This window comes from Musa acuminata, chromosome BXJ3-6, assembly GCF_036884655.1.
Source record: "Musa acuminata AAA Group cultivar baxijiao chromosome BXJ3-6, Cavendish_Baxijiao_AAA, whole genome shotgun sequence".
Classification (NCBI taxonomy): Eukaryota; Viridiplantae; Streptophyta; class Magnoliopsida; order Zingiberales; family Musaceae; genus Musa; species Musa acuminata.
Window position 1 is genome coordinate 25,364,997 of NC_088354.1, and position 21,310 is coordinate 25,386,306.

Sequence of the window (21,310 nt, forward strand, 5' to 3'; positions counted from 1 at the left end):
TTCAAACTTTAATTTTTCAGATTACAAAGAGAAAAATATTTTTTTTCCTTTACTTCTAATTGATGGCGTGTGTGTGTATATATATATATATATATATATATACCAGATCTCCCTAGGGAGACGGTACTGTAGCAGATCGACGGTACTGTAGCAGCGATCTGATCTACTACAGCATCGGCTGTTTCCAAGGGCAATAGTATTGTAGCAGTGATTAGAGAAGGGATCAAACATGCCAACAATGGCCCCTAGGGCTAGCGACGGTGGCGGGAGGGTAGGTACGATGGCAAGACTCCCTACCCTTACCTCTCAAGTTGCTCCTCCACCATATCCTCTCCAGAGAGAAACTCCTTCGACGAAGCAGCATCGAAGCAGGTCGCACTCTAGATCGCGGTAGCTTGCTCTCATTTCCAGTAACCCTCAGCCTTGGACTAGCCTCTTCAAGGCTCCAGAAGTTCAGGCTGATAAGAAGATTGCTGTATACGAGACTACTGATTCAGCAGAGTTGATTGAGACATGGTCTATGGCGATTGTTGGCTATGTGGTAGGTCTCAAAACATCTTATTTTCCACTATCCTCATTTATCAAAACTCGATGGGGAATATCATCATTTAATCTTCATATGCTGGAGAATTGATTCTTTGTTTGCAAGCTATACTCTGAAGAAGATTTGCAACGGGTCATCGAAGGATTCTGGACTATTCGCGGCCATCCAATGATTCTATGACACTAGTCTCTTGATGTCCGTTTGGAGTTAGATAGCCTGCAATCTATTCCATTATGGGTATCCTTTCAAGGCCTTCCTCTACATCTTTGGAGTCGACGTTTTATTGCAAAGTTATGCAGTACTCTAGGACAGCCACTCTACATCGACAAAGCGACAACAGCTCAGATGAGATTAGCATTTGCACGAGCATGTGTACTGGTTTCTTCCGACGAAGATCTTCCTAATGAGGTTTTCTATCGTGATCTTGATGGGAACACTCGGAAGGTACATGTCTCATATTCTTGGAAGCCACAATGATGTCAGCGTTGCTTATCTTTTGGTCTTGCAAATGGAGCCTATCAGCAAACTCCGAAACCGATCACTAAGGTCTATCGACCATGTCAAGTGCCTCAGCAACAAGGCGAGTCTCCTCCAATGGCAGTAGCACCGATAGTGACGAAGACTATTGAGCATTCCAACTCGAAAGGACAACACCGCGAATAGAAGGACAAATCCAAAATTTTATTTCTTCCTATTATGTCGGAGCCTTCCATAACAGAAGTTTCCCATGGTACTAGTGGACAGGAGAAGCATAAGTCAGGAACTTCATCTCTTCCAATATCATTGGATCCGTCCACAATAGGAATTCCAATATCCACTCATTATACCAACCAGGACTTTGTGTCTCAACGAACTCAGGCCCAAACAAATCACATCAGCAAGGATATTCTTCCTCAACAAACTCAGGCCGTAACAAACATCGCCAACAAGGATATTCTGCCTCAACAAACTCATGCCCCAACAAACCTCTCTAGCCAGGTTGCTCCAACAAGTACTAACCCTGTGCCAATCATATCGTGCTTCAACAAACCTTGCCAACCAAGACCACATGATTCAAGGTATTTTAAAGTTTAAACATCTGCAAACTATAGATGAAGTGGATAAATATAGTAATAAATGTTGAATCTCGTATTTTGATGATGAAACTACTTGATATATGTTTATGATTTAATCTGCGTTTTGAGTGACGCAGGATGCTTCGATCAGGATGAGACAATTAAAGTAGGAAAATCATGTTGTGCCGAAGGAACATGTCAGAAGATTGGACGTCGGGCCGGTGGATCGGTCGACGTATCGACAGAAGGCTTCGGGCCGTGGACTCGGGCATCGGGCCAAGAAGAGCGGGTATTGTGCCAAGGATATCGGAGTTGCGGAGTCAACTGGCCGATTGGGCAATAAGCTGCAGGAGAGGACGATGCGCCGAAGAATCAGACGAAGCGTCGAGGGACCAATGACATGCCGGACAACTTGGTTAATTGCTTAGGATTAATTGTCTCGATCGAAGTTTTGTTTTAAGTGTGCAGGATTAACTACGATGAAAGAAAGACATGCAGTAGGAGTTGCACCGGAATCAAGACAATGATCACGTTGGGAGTTCGAGAGTTCGACGGAAGTTCGGACAGTCGTCGGAGGTTCTACGGAAACAAATCCGAGAAGTCCATGAGCTTGCTAAAGAAGCTCGTCGGAACTCGCCAAGTGGATCGTCGCAAGTCCAGGAGTTTGCCGGAAGTCCGCAGGAGCATCACCGAGGGTTCATCGGATGATCGACGGAAGTTCGCCGGAAGCTCGCCGGAAGAACCGATTGACGCACCGGAGCAAGTTGCAGTAAATGTCTTAGGAAATATCGTAGTTAGCACAATGATTAAGTTGGAAATGGGAGGTGATCCCATTAACTTAATCCTGGGGCAATTGGGCCCATGAAAAACCCAAATTGGGCCGAATGGATCAACCCATTCGGACCCTGATTTCTGCCAGGCGGTTGAACCGCCCAAGCCAGGCGGTGGCACCGCCTGGGCTAAGTCTCCGAGCGAGACTAGGCGGTGCAACCACCCCAGCCAGGCGGTGGCACCGCCTGGTCTCAGTCTCCGAGCGAGACTCGGCGGTGCAACCGCTCCTGATAGGAGGTGGCACTGCCTGAGCTCGGTCTTTGAGCTCTGGCAGGAGGTGCAACCGCCTCAGTCAGGCGGTGGCACCGCTTGAGCTCGGTCTTCGAGCTCTGGCAGGAGGTGCAACCGCCCCTGACAAGAGGTGGCATCGCCCAGAGGCTCAGTCTTCGAGCTCTGCCAGGCGGTGCAACCGCCAGATCCCGAAATTTCGGGAATTGACAGTTTTGAGCCCCAAATTCAAACTAGGTTGGGGCCTATAAATACCCCACCCTTTCAGCACTGAAAGGGCACCCAGAAACCATCGAAATTCTGATTTTACTTTGTGATTTTTAGAGCTCAAAAGTGTTGTATGAGTTGAAAGTTCTTCTTCCTCTTTTCTTCCAAGTTCTAATCTGTTAAGAGAGGAAAGAAAATTCTATAAGGGTTGTCTCCTAAGCCCGTCAAAAGGAGTGAAACTGTAAAAGGGTGGTTGGCCTTCGCCTATTGAAGGAAGGCCTCTAGTTGACGTCGGTGGAGGAAGCCAAAAGTGGAGTAGGTCAAGATTGACCGAACCACTCTAAATCTCGATTTGCATTTACTTTGAGCATCTTATCCTTACTGCAAATCTCCTCAATAGCTTACTGCCTTCTGCGCATATACGATCGTGTTTCAAGCTCTGCATTTTCTGAATCGACGTTTAGACGTAAATCATTTTTATCGTACGAACATCATATTTCAGTTTGCGTTTACGTTCTGATTTCTATCATAATTGCAAACTGCCTTTATATCTTTGCTTTAACTGCATCTTGCTTGGTTACAAGTTAAAGTGATTTACGAATATGATTTTCTACCGAAATCGCTCTTATCGTACGAACGCGATTTTAATCGTCGAAAGTTTTCTGCTGCACTAATTCACCCCCCCCCCCCCCCTCTTAGTGCTCTTGATTCTAACAATTGGTATCAGAGCCCGGTATTTCTCATTTCGGATTTACACCTGAGAGAAATGACTCTTCATGGCTTTCAAGAGGGTTTATCGGTTGTTCGTCTATCGTTGTTGAACGGATTGGACTACACTTATTGGAAAAATCGAATGAGAGTTTTATTGATTTCTATGAATTTGGATTTATGGAATATCATTGAAAACGATTTTCAACTTCCCTATAAACCGATGAACGAATGGTCGGATTTGGAAAAGAAGTATTTTTCTTTAAACGCAAAGGCTATGAATGCCTTATTTTGTGCTTTGGACAAAAATGAGTTTAATCGGATTTCTACGTGCGAAACGACTTTTGACATTTGGCGAACACTTAAAATCACGCACGAGGGAACTAGTAGAGTCAAAGACTCGAAAGTTAACATCTTATTGCATGATTTTGAGCTTTTTCGAATGTAACCAAGCGAGACTATAGGCGACATGTACACCCGTTTCACGGATGTCGTCAATAGTTTAAGAGCTCTTGGAAAATGTTTTTTGGATTTTGAACTCGTAAACAAGATTTTGCGTTCTCTTTCTAAGAAGTGGGATTCAAAAGTAACTACAATACAAGAAGCTAAAAACCTAAACAACTTACCACTTGAAGAACTAATTGGTTCGTTGATGACATATGAAATGGTGCACAATGCACATGATGAACAAAATCACCTTCCAAAGAACAGGAAGGATTTGGAACTCCGGACAAATGAATACCACTTGAGCGATGACTCAAGTGATGAGGACAATGATGAACTTAAACTTCGAACACTAAATCTTAATAAGTTTATTAAACAAAAATCTAAAATAAACAATAAACTTGAACGAAGGAAGAGGCCAAAGAAGAAGAACACAAAGTGGGATGAATCGAGCTCCTCCGAAGACGAGGAGAAAATCAAGAAAGGCGAGGTGGCAAACTACGCCTTAACCGCTTTCAATAATGAGGTAATCGAAATCCCCCTAATTTATTTTGAAATTACTTGATGCTTTCATGATGTATGTTCTTTTTTAGTTTAGAATTAATTTTCTTAAAATTTACATGTTTAAAAAAAAAAAATTATGATCATGCTAAGTAATTTTGAAAATGATAATATTTCATATTTTATGATAAACAAATAAAATAATTTTGATTGAAAATATGAAATCATGGTTAAGAAGTAAATGTGTATTACGTTGATTTCCATTATTATTTCTCGATTTTGATTAAAAAAAAAATCATGTTTGATTTGAAGAAATGCATAATGATGTAATATTAAATATTTTGATTAACAATTTTATGCATGAGATTTTAAGCTATACATGATGATAAGCATGTGTTATTTTCATGAGTGTATTTGAAAAACTATGGCAAAATTGTGTTCGAATGCATGAACTTGTTAAGATTATTTTTCGGACTTTCTTGATTCAATGTTCAAATCACTTAATTGCCATGATGATTTTACACTATTTCATGCCTTAATAACATTTTGGAAATTATGTGTTTTGGATACAAAAATTTTTATGATCATGAGCATTTTTATCTTCATGATTGAACTTGAAAATCTATAGCAAAACCTTGTCCGAATGCATGAAATTATTAAATTTCATTTTCGAATTTTCTTGATCATAATAATTCATTTTTGAGAATCTATTGATCTTGATGGTTTTATGATGAAATTCATTTTTCGATCCTAAACGTTGATGCATGTTTAACATAAATGAAAAAGCATGCTAACATGAAATCAATCACTTAAAATTAAATACTTAAAAAAAGAAAAATATATTATGAATGAAATCATGAATCTACTTATGTTACCAATTTTGTGAACCGTAAAAATGATTTTTGGTGATTTGAATTTGAATGAGTTTTATCCAAAATTATGATCTTGGTTCCGTGATATTTACAAATTAAGATTTATTATGAATCAAAAATTTTTCATTAATCGTTCTCCTAAGATTTTCTTTTGATTAATTATGGAGTAGGTTTTTCAAAAAGAAATAATGTCTTTTGGTATTCACATGTTCTAATCTTTCATGATAAGATTTTTATGCAATTCCTTGTATTCATGAAATGTTTATCTCATCACCTAATAATTCTTCTTGATATTCCTTATGTGATGATAAGAATACATGAAATATTCATTAATTTGTTTTGATGTATACAAATAAGAGGTTTCGATCATGTATGGTAGAATGTAATTTGACAAATTTGGTACCATCATGTTGCAAAATAAATGATGATTAGGAATCATGCATTAATGTTGATTGTATATTTTATGATTTGACATGATGCATGCAATGATGAAATATTCATGAATTTGAAATAATGCATGCAATACTTATGACAATGATGTACATGATGTATTGCATATGATATGTATCATGAATGCTTTAAATGATGAATGTTTGGTATCATGATCAACATGTTGATAAATGCTTAAAAATTTTAATGTTCGAGTATCATGTATGTATACCCATTAATGATGATTGATTTATTTTTCGGTATCGTGCATGAAAAATAAGGTTTTTGAAATTGTGTATGTTTTAATTTGAATATATAATGATGCACAAATAAAATTGATACTTACCTTTGTCATAATCTGAAAATTGAAAAAAGGGTCTTCCCTTCTTTTGGACAATGACAAAGGGGGAGCAAGAATTTCTAGCGTGGACATCATGAAAAGAGGCAAACTAGCTAGCTTACACAATTCAAGATGAAAGCAAAAATTATACTCCTCTAAAGAGAAGATGCAAATGTAACACTTGCCAAATTGTTTGCTTGCCTCATGTAAAACATTATCTCTTGCTAGTTTGGCATTTTGCTAGCTTGCACTTTGCAAAGAAAGCAAAAATAACACTTCTCAAAAGAGAAGAAAGAGCTTGTTATCTTGAACATCACAAGTTTGCCAAACAAAAATTGCAAAAGTGCTATCTTGCCTATCTCAAGAAGCAAAACTTGCAACTTGCACATTGCAATAGGAAGCAAGAATCATAAGCTTATACAAGAAAGCTATCTTGCATTTGCTTTCGAAATTTTTGCTAGCTTGTATGTAGTAAAACTTGCATATCTTAAAAATTGCTAGCTTGTAGTATAAAGAGAAGCAAATAGTTGCTATCTCAAGAAAATTAAACATGCTAAACTTACACCTTGCAATGGAAGCAAAATTGCGAGCTCAAACATTGCAAAGGAAGAAAAAAATTGCTAGCTTGCAACTTGCATATTTCAAGAAGCAAGAGTTGCCTTCTTGAACATCTCTAAATTGCTAGCTTGCAAGTTCTAAAATGTTGTAACATTGCTAGCTTGCATGTTCTAAAAGTGCTATCTTGTATGCTGTAAAACTTGCATATCTAAAACTTGATAGCTTGAATATTCTAAGCATGATGTAACATTTGCTGAATTTTCTGGCTTCAAAACTGCATGATGATAAAACTTGATATTATGTTTTTCATGCAATAAGTTAAACTAATATTCCAAACACAAGAATAGTTGGATGTTATGCATAAGTTCATGATGACGTGTTGCAAGTATTCATGATGAATATTGCAATGACTTGAATTCAGTTTGAATTCAAAGTTCTATCAATATGGCATATTGATAGAGGGAGTTTGTTTAAACTCCGGGAGTTAAGTTTAACTCCGTCATCAAGTGGTTGTCATCATCAAAAAAGGGAAGATTGTTGAATCTCGTATTTTGATGATGAAACTACTTGATATATGTTTATGATTTAATCTGCGTTTTGAGTGACGTATGATGCTTCGATTATGATGAGACAATTAAAGCAGGAAAATCATGTTGTGCCGAAGGAACATGTCAGAAGATTGGACGTCGGGCCGGTGGACCAGTCGACGTATTGACAGAAGGCTTCGGGCCGTGGACTTGGGCATTGAGCCAAGAAGAGTGGGTATTATGCCAAGGATATTGGAGTTGCGGAGTCAACTGGCCGATTGGGCAAAAGGCTGCAGGAGAGGACGATGCGCCGAAGAATCGGACGAAGCGTCGAGGGACCAATGACATGCCGGACAACTTGGTTAATTGCTTAGGATTAATTGTCTCGATCGAAGTTTTGTTTTAAGTGTGGAGGATTAACTACGATGAAAGAAAGACATGCAGTAGGAGTTGCGTCGGAATCAAGACAATGATCACGTTGGGAGTTCGAGAGTTCGACAGAAGTTCGGACAGTCGTCGGAGGTTCTACGGGAACAAATTCGAGAAGTCCATGAGCTTGCCAAAGAAGCTCGTCGGAACTCGCCAAGTGGATTGTCGCAAGTCCAGGAGTTTGCCGGAAGTCCGCAGGAGCATCACCGAGGGTTCATCGGATGATCGACGGAAGTTCGCCGGAAGCTCGTCGGAAGAAGCGATTGACGCACCGGAGCAAGTTGCAGTAAATGTCTTAGGAAATATCGTAATTAGCACAATGATTAAGTTGGAAATGGGAGGTGATCCCATTAACTTAATCTTGGGGCAATTAGGCCCCTGAAAAACCCAAATTGGGCCGAATGGATCAACCCATTCGGACCCTGATTTCTGCCAAGCGGTTGAACCGCCCAAGCCAGGCGGTGGCACCGCCTGGGCTCAGTCTCCGAGCGAGACTAGGCGGTGCAACCGCCCCAGCCAGGCGGTGGCACCGCTTGGGCTCAGTCTCCGAGCGAGACTGGGCGGTGCAACTGCTCCTGACAGGAGGTGGCACCGCCTGAGCTCGGTCTTCGAGCTCTGGCAGGAGGTGCAACCGCCCCTGACAGGAGGTGGCACCGCCCAGAGGCTTAGTCTTCGAGCTCTGCCAGGCGATGCAACCGCCAGATCTCGGAATTCCGGGAATTGACAGTTTTGAGCTCCAAATTCAAACTGGGTTGGGGCCTATAAATACCCCACCCTTTCAGCACTGAAAGGGCAGCCAGAAACCACCGTAATTCTGATTTTACTTTGTGATTTTTAGAGCTCAAAAGTGTTGTATGAGTTGAAAGTTCTTCTTCCTCTTTTCTTCCAAGTTCTATTCTGTTAAGAGAGGAAAGAAAATTCTATAAGGGTTGTCTCCTAAGCCCGTCAAAAGGAGTGAAACTGTAAAAGGGTGGTTGGCCTTCGCCTATTGAAGGAAGGCCTCTAGTTGACGTCGGTGACTTCGTCGGTGGAGGAAGCCAAAAGTGGAGTAGGTCAAGATTGACCGAACCACTCTAAATCCCGGTTTGCATTTACTTTGAGCATCTTATCCTTACTGTAAATCTCCTCAATAGCTTACTGCCTTCTGCGCATATACGATCGTGTTTCAAGCTCCGCATTTTCCGAATCGGCGTTTAGACGAAAATCGTTTTTATCGTACGAACATCATATTTCAGTTTGCGTTTACGTTCTGATTTCTATCATAACTGCAAACTGCCTTTATATCTTTGCTTTAACTACATCTTGCTTGGTTACAAGTTAAAATGATTTACGAATCAGATTTTCTACCGAAATCGCTCTTATCGTACGAACGCGATTTTAATCGTCGAAAGTTTTCTGCTGCACTAATTCACCCGCCCCCCACCTCTTAGTGCTCTTGATCCTAACAATAAAGCCATAAAAGGTAAGGATGTTGTACGGGAGGAAAATGCAAAACCGAAGGATAAGAAAAAGGATGGTACATTCCATCCAAAGTCGTAGGATGAATACCTTACTACCTTTTCCATTTGTTTATTACTGATGAAGATTACATGCTGGAATGTTCGTGAACTTAATAAGCCTGAGAAATAAGGGATCTCAGCAGAATAATCAAGTCTGCCGCATGTGATATTGTTATTCTAGTGGAAACGAAAATTAAACAATCGCGAGTCCAAGCTCAAAAGAATTTAATATGGCCGGACGTAGAACTGTTTACTAATGACTCTAATGAAACTTTTGGTAGAATATGGGTCTTATGACATCCTAACTCTATTAATGCCTAGTTTATTTCTGCTACTGATCAATTCATCCATCTTAAGGTGGAAGATAAAAGAATGGCTCTCAATTCAATTTCACTGGTATATATGCTTCAAACAGTATGCAAGAAAGAAATACTCTTTGGTCTGACCTGACTAATATTGCAAATGACTATTTCAATATACCTTGGATTGTTCTTGGAGATTTTAATACTATTCGGTACTCAAATGAAAAAGTGGAGGGTAGACAACTTTCAGAAAGCCAGCTTCAAAGTTTTAATGATTATATAGATGCTGCTGCATTGATTGATATGAAATCTGTGGGTAATTGACTCTCCTAGAGTAATTAAGGTGCTGCTAATAGAAAAATAATGGCTCGACTTGATATGTGTTTGATTAATTAGGAATGGTTAATAGTTTATCCAGATTCACTTCTTTAGTATGATGCTCCATTAATTTCTGATCATTCTTTAATGTACATACACACAGACAAAGCGACATCAAGAGGTAAGAAATCGTTTAGATTCTTTAACACGTGGAGTACTCATCCTCAGTTCCTTGATGTCATCAGATCAGCTTAGAATGTTAATGTGCATAGATCCCCCTCTTACATTTTATGTCAAAAGCTCAAAGCTTGTAAAACAGCACTTAAGGAGTGAAATATAAACATCTTTGGCAATATTACCACCATAGTTCAATTCTGCAGAAAGGAACAAAAGTCAATGCAACATGAGCTGCAACTTCAGCCCCATAATAAGAATATTATCTACAAAGAGACAGAAGCCAAAAATAACTTCATACAAGCCTTAAAACAGGAGGAAAGTTTTGCAAAGCAGAAGTCTCGACAGCATTGGCTTACACTAGGAGATTCCAATACTAAATTTTTCCATGCTTCCATTGCTACTCAAAGGGCCGTTAACCGTATCAAGAAATGTAGAGACAAAGATAATAATCTTATTGAGAATTTAGATGAGGTTAAAGCACATACTGAGTAATTTTTTTATTCCTTAATCAATCTGAGCAACCTAGTAACATTCATGTGGAGCCAACTAGAAAACTTGATTCGGATGCCATTTCAATCCTCAATGCCCCAATTACAAATGACAAAATTGTAAGAGTTGTCTTTAAGTCACCGAAGCACAAAAGCCCTGGTCCAGATGGATTTCCAATTGAATTTTATCAAACTGCATGGTCTATTATTGGAAATGATGTGATTAAGGCTTGCCAACATTTTTTCTCTTTAGGTCATATTCTTAGAGAGATGAATTACACTTTTATCTCTCTAATTCCTAAGAATGCAGGGGCTGATTTACTAGAGAACTATCGACCCATATCATTATGCAATTTTATTTATAAGATCATCTCTAAAGTGTTGGCAGATAGAATGCAAAAGGTAATATAGAAGATCATTAGTCCAAATCAGGCTGCTTTCATCAAAGGAAGAAGTATACATCATAACATTATGCTTACTAATGACTTGGTCAAAGATCTGCACTAAAAAACAAGAGGGACGAAAATATGTTTTAAAGCCAATTTACGGAAAGCTTTTGATTCAGTTAATAGAAAATTTATCTATAAGAGGTAAATATGAAGAAAGCTTACCCTCATCTTTTCGTTGAAAGAGGTATGACAAATTTAGAGAACTAAATTTTCTTTTAAGGAGGGGAGAGTGTAACATCACTCATTTTTTTGAAAATTTATAAGGACTTATTTGTAAATATGAGGATTTTTTTAAATAATTCTTTAGCACTAAATATTTTTTTTATATATTGAAAATATTATGAGGAACCAAAATATGAATCTCAGAAGGTGATTTGTGAAAGATTCACACTAAGAAAAAATAAAATAAAATAAAAGAAAATGAAGGACTTGTGGCATTAGCAAGGATGAGCCACTTGTATTTATTCTAAAGATGACACCTAAACCTCTATGCATGCTTGCCACCTCACTATTTTAGCATGAACCAAACCTAAGTAATTTAAGACACAATTAAGGGAAACTTTACAGCCAACGTAACTTAAGAAGAGGAGAAGGAATTGAAGGAAAAGAGAAAGAGAAAGAGAAAGAATTGAAGAAGTTTTATCTTGGCTTAAGGCTTTGCATCAATTCCCCCACATTTGGAAATCAAAACTTTTAAAGGCAAGTGTTGTAACCCATCCTAGAGATAAATTTTGATCCTTGTTTTCACCTTGATTTTGAGAAAATTGGAAGATTGTGGCTGCATATAAGATATCCATGCCGTTTATACATCAAATGTTGAATCTGGAATTTTTCAGATTTTGACCTTTCAGTACTCGTGTGGTCATAACTTTTTGCACCAAATTTAGATTGAGGAGAAACCTCTTTCATATGAAAGGAGACTTATAGAGCTTTCATTTGATATAAAAATTGAAAGATTTAGAGTAAATGTACCTATCCAAACAAATGAATGAAAAGACCTTATGTATTCGGTAAAATAGATATTACAGCTTCTGACCTTCTATTACTAAATTGCTCATAGTAAAAATTTTGAATTATGCAAAACTTAGTTCTTTGGATAATAAATTCGCATCTTTCTTTTGACACCTAATTTGAAAATTTTGAAATATGTTTGCCATCTGAAATATCTATTTAAATTGATTCTATCAATTCTGCAAAACAGAGATGATCAATTCTGACATTCTATTACTAAATTGCTTATAACTCTCTAGTGAAAATTCTGAATTATGCAAGCTTAGTTCTTTCGAAACTAGATTCACATATCTTTCTTTTTACATTAATTTAGAAATTTTAAAGTATGTTTGCCTTCTGAAACATCTATTTAAATTGATTCTATCAATTCTACAAAACAAAGATGATCAATTCTGACCTTCCTTTACTCTATTTGTTGTAACTTCCTGTTTTTAGTTCATCTAAAAATAGATTGATACAGCTTTCCAATGACACCTATTTTTAGTGAATTGGAGCATGCTTGGTCACTTAAACAATTCAAGAAATGTACCATTCAAATTCTATCAGAATTGAAAACTTTGTTGGGTTTTGCCAATTCAATTTGAATCATATTAAAAATTTGATTTTGCTAAATTCTTCTTCAATTGAGCTTTATATTAGTCTTTTGAAATTATTATATTGTTCATCCTGAAATTGTTGTATGTTTGAAATTTATTATGTAATGCTTTGTTTGCATTTCCTTGTTTGATAAAGGCACATGCATATCTCCGTTGTTCCGCATGCGCTTCTGATATGTGCCAATGTTATTGTTCATATAACCCTTTTGTACTCTGGTGTCTTATGGGATATTATGAACCTTTGCTAGAAATGGTAAAGGGAGTTATGCATAGAGCCCACGATACTCTGCCGGCCCTCATTGACTTCACTCAAATATGGGTGGATGGAGCTCCCAAACATGGGAGACTTATGCTTAGTGGTCATTCAGAAATGGATGAATCACATTATGTATGTGGTCCCACAATACCCTCTATGTTTTTGATATTATATCCAAAGCTTTGCTTATGAGTTTATATTTATGCTTTGGATAAAAATGGAATGCATGCTATATCAAAAATGACATACAAGCTTGTGTTTATTATTCGGTTCACTTGTTATACTTTGGAGTGTTTTGTATGTCATTGTTATGCTTCCAAACACTCTTACACCTTTGATATGCACCTAAATGCTTCATGTGCCATTTGATACATGCCTAAATGCTTCTTTTGCCAATGAAACGCTCCAATTTCCTTTCTTCTATTATTATGTCTAATACCTGTTTTCGAATGAGGTAACCCTTTGTGATTTTTATATCAAATGAGATGATTTCAAATGAACACTTATATTTTTGTTTTTGTTATCTTAATACTAAGCCAGCTTGAACTTCTCCTATCGCCATGGATATGTTAGTCGCTTGCTGAGCTTTTTATGCTCACCCCGTTGCTATATAAAATTTTCAGGGTAGTATCACGCACTGAAAAGCTAGAATTGAGTTGAAGCAGTGAAAGGCTAGAAGATTTTTGGGCTAATCTTTGTTGGATGATAGGTTTTTGTTGTATAGTATACTTTACTTCTGATGTAATGTTAAGGATATGTTGATACTTATGTGTTGTAAAAGTTTAAAGGACCGCTCATGTTTATGGAATGATAAGTTTAAGTTGTATAAGGATAAGAACTCATGGTAAATAATTATCTTTTTGTGATTGTATATATTTCTACAATTATGGATTTGTGTTGTGGTTGATGTTTAGTTGAGTTGCCTTTAGATTTTATGAATCTCTGAGTGAAGTGGAGTATAATTTATGTAATGTACAAGTTTATGAATTGTGAATATTGATTTGAAGGGTTCTTAGTATCCTTAAATTGTTAGATTGGATCATGGATTGAATTGATGATGAATTATGATATTATTGATTTTAGATAGGGTCACATCTCCTGAATGCGATATTTCGGGGGCCGTGACAGTTGGGCCCAATGAGAGGCTCAAACAGTGCCCCAAGAGGTGACACCATCGTGGCATAGTCTCTAAGACTCTATCAGGGGTGGTACTGCCAGTCTAGGCGATTGTATCGCCCCTGGCAGGGTGCCAGGCAGTGGTACCACCGGTTTGGGCAGTGGTACCACCCAGCACAACCCCTAGGCGGTGGTATCGCCAGACTATGTCACGCCCCTCAAAAATATCAATAATATTAAAATTTTCATCACAAACTAATCCAAGATCCAAACTAACATTTGAGGACACTGAAAAACATTCTATCAAATTCATATCTATAAAACCTGTGCAGTTTATAATCATATATCACATCACTCGATAATTCATATTTATGGCAACCCAAGCCAACTTAACAAACATGAACAACGTTTATAAATCCACAAGCTATGTAATTTATACAATCATAACTCGAACCATTTACCACAAGTTCATATCATCGTAAACTAGATTTAACATTCCGAAATTCCAAATAAGAGAGATCTTCTAACACTTTTATGAGGTATATCCATTTCGGTTCATCGACAATATTTCATTACATACAAAATATACTTATCCAACAATAACATAATAACCAACAAGACTTGCCCATAATTCTGAATAGCTCTCCACTGTCTCAGCCCAATTCAAACATCTCAAAGAGTGACAAGCTGACTTAAAAGATTTTATATAACAACAGAGTGAGCTAAAAACAGCTCAGCAAGTGACAAAGCATATTCAGAACAAAAGGAATGATTTCAAACAAGTAAGATATCATAATGCAAGGCAGAATACAAGACTTTTCAAGATACCATATCATTAGATACAAAATCATATGTGTCATGTCATTCAAAACCTATTTGGTTCATAACAGATGGAGCATAGAGTAATTAGAGCATATCAATAGCGTATGAAATGTTCCGGAGCATATCAACTACATATGGAACATTTCGAAGCATAACAATAGCAAATAAAACATTTCGGAGCATATCAAAGGTGTATGAAATGTTTCGGAGCATATCAATAATAAATAAAACATTTCGGAACATATCAATGGCGTATGGACCATTTCGGAGCATTTCAAAGAATGAATACGAAATAGAAGCTCAAACGTCGAATTAACGTTGCATTCATTTCATTCTTATCTAAAGCATATATAGAAACACATAACCAAAGCTCTGGATACCATATGGACAGAGAGATACAAATAATTTGGTAAACAAGGGTCGGAGAACAAAATCTCTATTTGGCAGAATTCATAAGGTCAGATTCAACAGATAACTGGGCAGGTGTTTGGACTCCAAATCTTTCAATACATATATCAAAAGAAAGATCTACGAGTCTAGTTTCTAATGAAATCAGTTTTGAACAAATCGGAGTTTCCAACATCGACTTATAGGCAGCTCGGTATCAAAAGGTCAGAAATTACGATCCCTATTTTGCAGAATCTATAGGCTCATTTGAAACATAAGTTTGGGTAGGCAAACTTACTCCAAATTCTTAAAATAAGCTATCAAAAGAAAGGTTTATGAGTCTATATTCTGATCATATAATTTTTGTCCAAATCAGAGGTCAATACATGAAGCTATAACCATAACAAGGTAGAAAGGTCAGAATCTCAAAAGTTGCACAGATTCGAATCGTTACGTCTAAACAGGAGATATATCAAATGCAAAGCTAGAACAATTCAAAGTTCCTCATATTCAAAGCAAATGTAGAGATAAAATTGCAGTAAGGAAAGATCAGGACACTTGCAATAGAAAAGATTAGAAAGCTTGCAATAGGAAGGATCGGAACACTTGCCTTTCAAAGATTTTGATCCGAAGATCCAAAGAAGGTGTCAGTCCAAATCCTTATACTTTTCCTCCGTGTCCTCTCCCTGTTTTGTTTTCTACATATATCTTCTCTTTTTCCTTCACAACTGCAACTCATGTAGAACATAGAAGCATAGTCACCTGCTCTCTCTTACTCTCATTCATTCGTTTTTTTTTTCAAACACAGCTGTCGTAGCCATCGCTGTTGCCACTACCACAATCGTAGCCACGACCGTAGCTGCTGTCACAATTGCAGCCCCTTTCACTGCACTACTTCCTTCCTCCCTTCTCTCGTTTTTACTTTTTCTTTCCCAAACACTGTTGCCGCATATGCAGCCGCCACCACCGCAACCGCAATCATGGCCACAACCTCTTTTTTTTTCCCCTTTCCTTTCTTTCTCTGTCCCAAAAGCAGCTGCTGCAGCCACCACTGCTGCCGCAGCTACCGCAGCCAACGTCGCAGCCGTAGCCACAGTCGCAGCCACGGCCGCAGCCGCAACCTCTTCTTCCTCCCCTGCTCTGTTTCCTCTCCTTCTCTTCCAGCTGCAGCTGCCACTGCCGCAGCTGCCTCCCCTTCTCCTCTTCCTCTCTTCTTCCCTTTTCCTTTCTCTTCTTCTTCCTTTCCTTCTCTTCTTTCCCAGCTGCACTGCTGCAGTCGCAGCCTCAGCCACGGCCGCAGCCTCTTCTTCCTCCCCTGCTCATCTTCCTCTCCTTCTTCTCTTCCAACTGCAGCTGCCATCGCCGCAGCCGCAGCCCCTTCTTCACCTTCTCTTCTTCCTCTCCTTCCCTTCTTCCTTCCTCTTCCTCTTTCCCTGCCACGGCCGCAGCTTCCTCTTTCCCTTGTCCTTCCTTTCTTCTTCTTCTCCTTCCTCCCCTTCTTCTCCCCGACGAACAGCACCTCCTCTCCTCTGTTTCCTCCTGCAGGAAACAGAGGTGCCGCCACTTCACCCGCTTCTACTTCTTCTCTTCCTCTTCTTCTTCTTCTCCTTCTTCTTCTCCTCTTCTTCCCTTCTCCTACCCGACACCCCACACCTCTCACTGCAGCCCATGCCGCAGCCATCCTTATTTTCTTTTTCTTTGTCTCTTCTTCTTTTTCCTCTTCTTCTTCTTCTCCTCCCCAACGCCCCAACGCACCTCTTCTTCTTCTCCTCTGTTTCCGCCTGCAGGAAACAGAGGTGCTGCAGCCCTAGCTGCTGCCACCTCTCGCTCCTCTCCCACTTCCCTCTCTTTTTCTTCTTCTTCTATTCTTCTCTTCTCCCTCTTCTTCCTCCTCTCTTCTTTTCCCTCTTCTTCTTCTTTTCTTCTTCTCCTCTTCTTCCTTTCTCCTCCCCAACGCCCCACAGCTCCGCGCTGCAGCCCTTGCCGCAACCACCTCCTCTTTTCTTCTTCTTCTTCTTCTTCTGCTTCTCTTCTTCTCCTCTTCTTCCCTTCTCCTCCCCGACGCCCCACACATGAACTCCTCTGTTTCCTCCTACACGAAACAGAGGTGCTGCAGCCCTAGCTGCTGCAGCTATCTCTCTTTCCTCTCCCTCTTCCCTCAATTCTTCTTCTTCTTTTCTTCTCTTCTCCCTCTTCTTCCTCTCTTCTTTTCCCTCTTCTTCTTCTTTTCTTCTCTTCTCCCTCTACTTCTCTTCTTCTTCTCCCCACTCCCCACCGCTCCTCTCTCTCTGTTTCTCGAGAAATAGAGAGCGTGGGAGGCGGTGGGATAAAACCGAAATTTTCGGGTTTCCCTTTTTTTTTTTTTTTTTTTACTTAACAGTTTAGTCCTTAAAATTTTTATATTTACATATAGATTATTCGATTTATAAATAAATATTTATTAATAATTTTCAAAAGTGAGGGATATTACAGACTAGGCGGTGGCACCGCCCAGTGTAGTGTCAGTGTCAGACTGATACTGGCGGTGGTATCGTCCGGACCCAGGAAACCCGTGATGAGATGTTTTAGGCTCCAAGTTTGAATCAACTTGAAGCCTATAAATACCCCTCTCCTCCCTGGTTAAAACACATAAGACTTGAGAGTAAAAATAAAAAGAAATGTTGCTGCAATCTTGTGTGAACTCCTCTCAAAAGTTTTAAGTGTTAGAATAGTTTGAGAGAGGAGTAAGTGGGGGTATAAGGGTTATCTTCTAAATCCGGTAAAAGGAGAATTGAGTTGTAAAAGGTGATTGGTCTTTGCCTATTGAAGAAAGACCAATAGTGGATATCGGTGGCCTCGACAGACGTGGAATCAGTGAAGTGGATGTAGGTCACGACGACCGAACCACTCTAAAATCTGGTTTGCTTTTCTATTGTATAATTTATATTACTGCAAACCTCCTTAAGCTTCTTTTTACATTTTGCACAAAAGTTTTCGAGTTCAAAGTTTAGCATTTCCGAATTCGATTTTAATCGAACGTACGAACGAGAAAATTTCAGAACTGACATGATTTTTACCACTACACTAATTCACCCCCCCTCTTAGTGCCACTCTTGTTCCTAACAATTAGTATTAGAGCCTCATTATCAAATGTTACTCTCTCATTCATCCTCCCTTTTTCAGTGGGATGGACTACAAATATTGGAAAACTCGAATGAGAGTTTTCTTGCTTTCGTTGAATCTCGATTTATGGAATTTAGTCAAAAATAGTTTTCAAAGGTCTTCTCTTCCAATGAACGATTGGAATTTAGTCAAAAATAATTTTTAAAAAAATTAATTCTAAACTAAAAAAGAAAATACATCATGAAAGCATCAAGTAATTTCAAAATAAATTAGGGGGATTTTGATTACCTCATCATTGAAAGCGGTTAAGGCGTAGTTTGCCACCTCGCCTTTCTTGATTTTCTCCTCGTCTTCGAAGGAGCTCGATTCATCCCATTTTGTATTCTTCTTCTTTGGCCTCTTCCTTCGTTCAAGTTTATTATTTATTTTAGATTTTTATTTAATAAACTTATTAAGATTTAGTGTTCGAAGTTCAAGTTCATCATTGTCCTCATCACTTGAGTCATCGTTCAAGTGGAATTCATTTGTCCGAAGTTCAAAATCCTTCCTGTTCTTTGGAAGGTGATTTTGTTCTTCATGTTCATCATGTGCATTGTGCACCATTTCATATGTCATCAACGAACCAATTAGTTCTTCAAATGGTAAGTTGTTTAGGTTTTTAGCTTCTTGTATTGCAGTTACTTTTGAATCCCACTTCTTAGAAAGAGAACGCAAAATCTTGTTTACGAGTTCAAAATCCAAAAAACATTTTCCAAGAGCTCTTAAACTATTGACGACATCCGTGAAACGGGTGTACATGTCACCTATAGTCTCGCTTGGTTGCATTCGAAAAAGCTCAAAATCATGCAATAAAATGTTAACTTTCGAGTCTTTGACTCTACTAGTTCCCTCGTGCGTGATTTCAAGTGTTCGCCAAATGTCAAAAGCCGTTTCGCACGTAGAAATCTGATTGAACTCATTTTTGTCCAAAGCGCAAAATAAGGCATTCATAGCCTTTGCGTTTAAAGAAAAATACTTCTTCTCCAAATCCGACCATTCGTTCATCGGTTTAGAGGGAAGTTGAAAACCGGTTTCAACGATATTCCATAAATCCAAATTCATAGAAATCAAGAAAACTCTCATTCGAGTTTTCCAATAAGTGTAGTCCAATCCGTTAAACAACGGTGGACGAACAACCGATAAGCCCTCTTGAAAGCCATGAAGAGCCATTTCTCTCAGGTGTAAATCCGAAATGAGAAATACCGGGCTCTGATACCAATTGTTAGGATCAAGAGCACTAAGAGAGGGGGGGTGAATTAGTGCAGCAGAAAACTTTCGAAGATTAAAATCGCGTTCGTATGATAAGAGCGATTTCGGTAGAAAATCCGATTCGTAAATCACTTTAACTTGTTACCAAGCAAGATGCAGTTAAAGCAAAGATATAAAGGCAGTTTGCAGTTATAATAGAAATTAGAACATAAACACAAACTGAAATATGATGTTCGTACAATAAAAATGATTTACGTCTAAATGCCGATTCGGAAAATGCAGAGCTTGAAACACGATCGTATATGCGCAGAAGGCAGTAAGCTATTGAGGAAATTTGCAGTAAGGATAAGATTCTCAAAGTAAATGCAAACCGAGATTTAGAGTGGTTTGGTGAATCTTGACCTACTCTACCTTTGGCTTCCTCCACCGACGAGGTCACCGACGTCAACTAGAGGCCTTCCTTCAATAGGCGAAGGTCAACCACCCTTTTACAGTTTCACTCCTTTTGACGGGCTTAGGAGACAACCCTTACAGAATTTTCTTTTCTCTCTTAACAGATTAGAACTTGGAAGAAAAGAGGAAGAAGAACTTTCAACTCATACAACACTTGTTGAGCTCTAAAAATCACAAAGTAAAATCAGAATTTCGGTGGTTTCTGGGTGCCCTTTCATTGCTGAAAGGGTGGGGTATTTATAGGCCCCAACCCAGTTTGAATTTGGAGCTCAAAACTGTCAATTCCCATAATTCCGGGATCTGGCGGTTGCACCGCCTGACTGAGGCGGTTGCACCGCCTGGCAGAGCTCGAAGACTGAGCCTCTGGGCGGTGCCACCTCCTGTCAGGGGCGGTTGCACCTCCTGCCAGATCTCGAAGACCGAGCTCAGGCGGTGCCATCGCCTGACTGAGGTGGTTGCACCTCTTGCCAGAGCTCGAAGACCGAGCTCAGGCGGTGCCACCTCCTGTCTGGGGCGGTTGCACCGCCCAGTCTCGCTCGGAGACTGAGCCCAAGCAGTGCCACCGCCTAGCAGAAATCAGGGTCCGAATGGGTTGATCCATTCTGCCCAATTTGGGTTTTTTAGGGGCCCAATTGCCCCAAGATTAAGTTAATGGGATCACCTCCCATTTCCAACTTAATCATTGTGCTAACTACGATATTTCCTAAGACATTTACTGCAACTTGCTCCAGTGCGTCAATCGCTTCTTCCGGTGAGCTTCCGACGAACTTCCGTCGATCATCCGATGAACCCTCGGTGATGCTCTTGCGGACTTCCGACAAACTCCTGGACTTGCGACGATCCACTTGGCGAGTTCCGACGAGCTTCTTTGGCAAGCTCATGGACTTCTCGGATTTGTTCCCGTAGAACCTCTGACGATTGTCCGAACTTCCGTCGAACTCTCGAACTCCCAACGTGATCATTGTCTTGACTCCGACGCAACTCCTGCTGCATGTCTTTCTTCCATCATAGTTAATCCTGCACACTTAAAACAAAACTTCGATCGAGACAATTAATCCTAAGCAATTAACCAAGTTTTCCGGCATGTCATTGGTCCCTCGACGCTTCGTCCGATTCTTCGGCGCATCGTCCTCTCCTACAGCCTATTGCCTAATTGGCCAGTTGACTCCGCAACTCCGATATCCTTGGCACAATACCCGCTCTTCTTGGCCTGATGCCTGAGTCCACGGCCCGAAGCCTTCTGTCGATACGTCGACCGATCCACCGGCCCGACGTCCAATCTTCTAACATATTCCTCCGGCACAACATGATTTTCCTGCTTTAATTGTCTCATCCTGATCGAAGCATCCTGTGTCACTCAAAATGCAGATTAAATCATAAACATATATCAAGTAGTTTCATCATCAAAATACG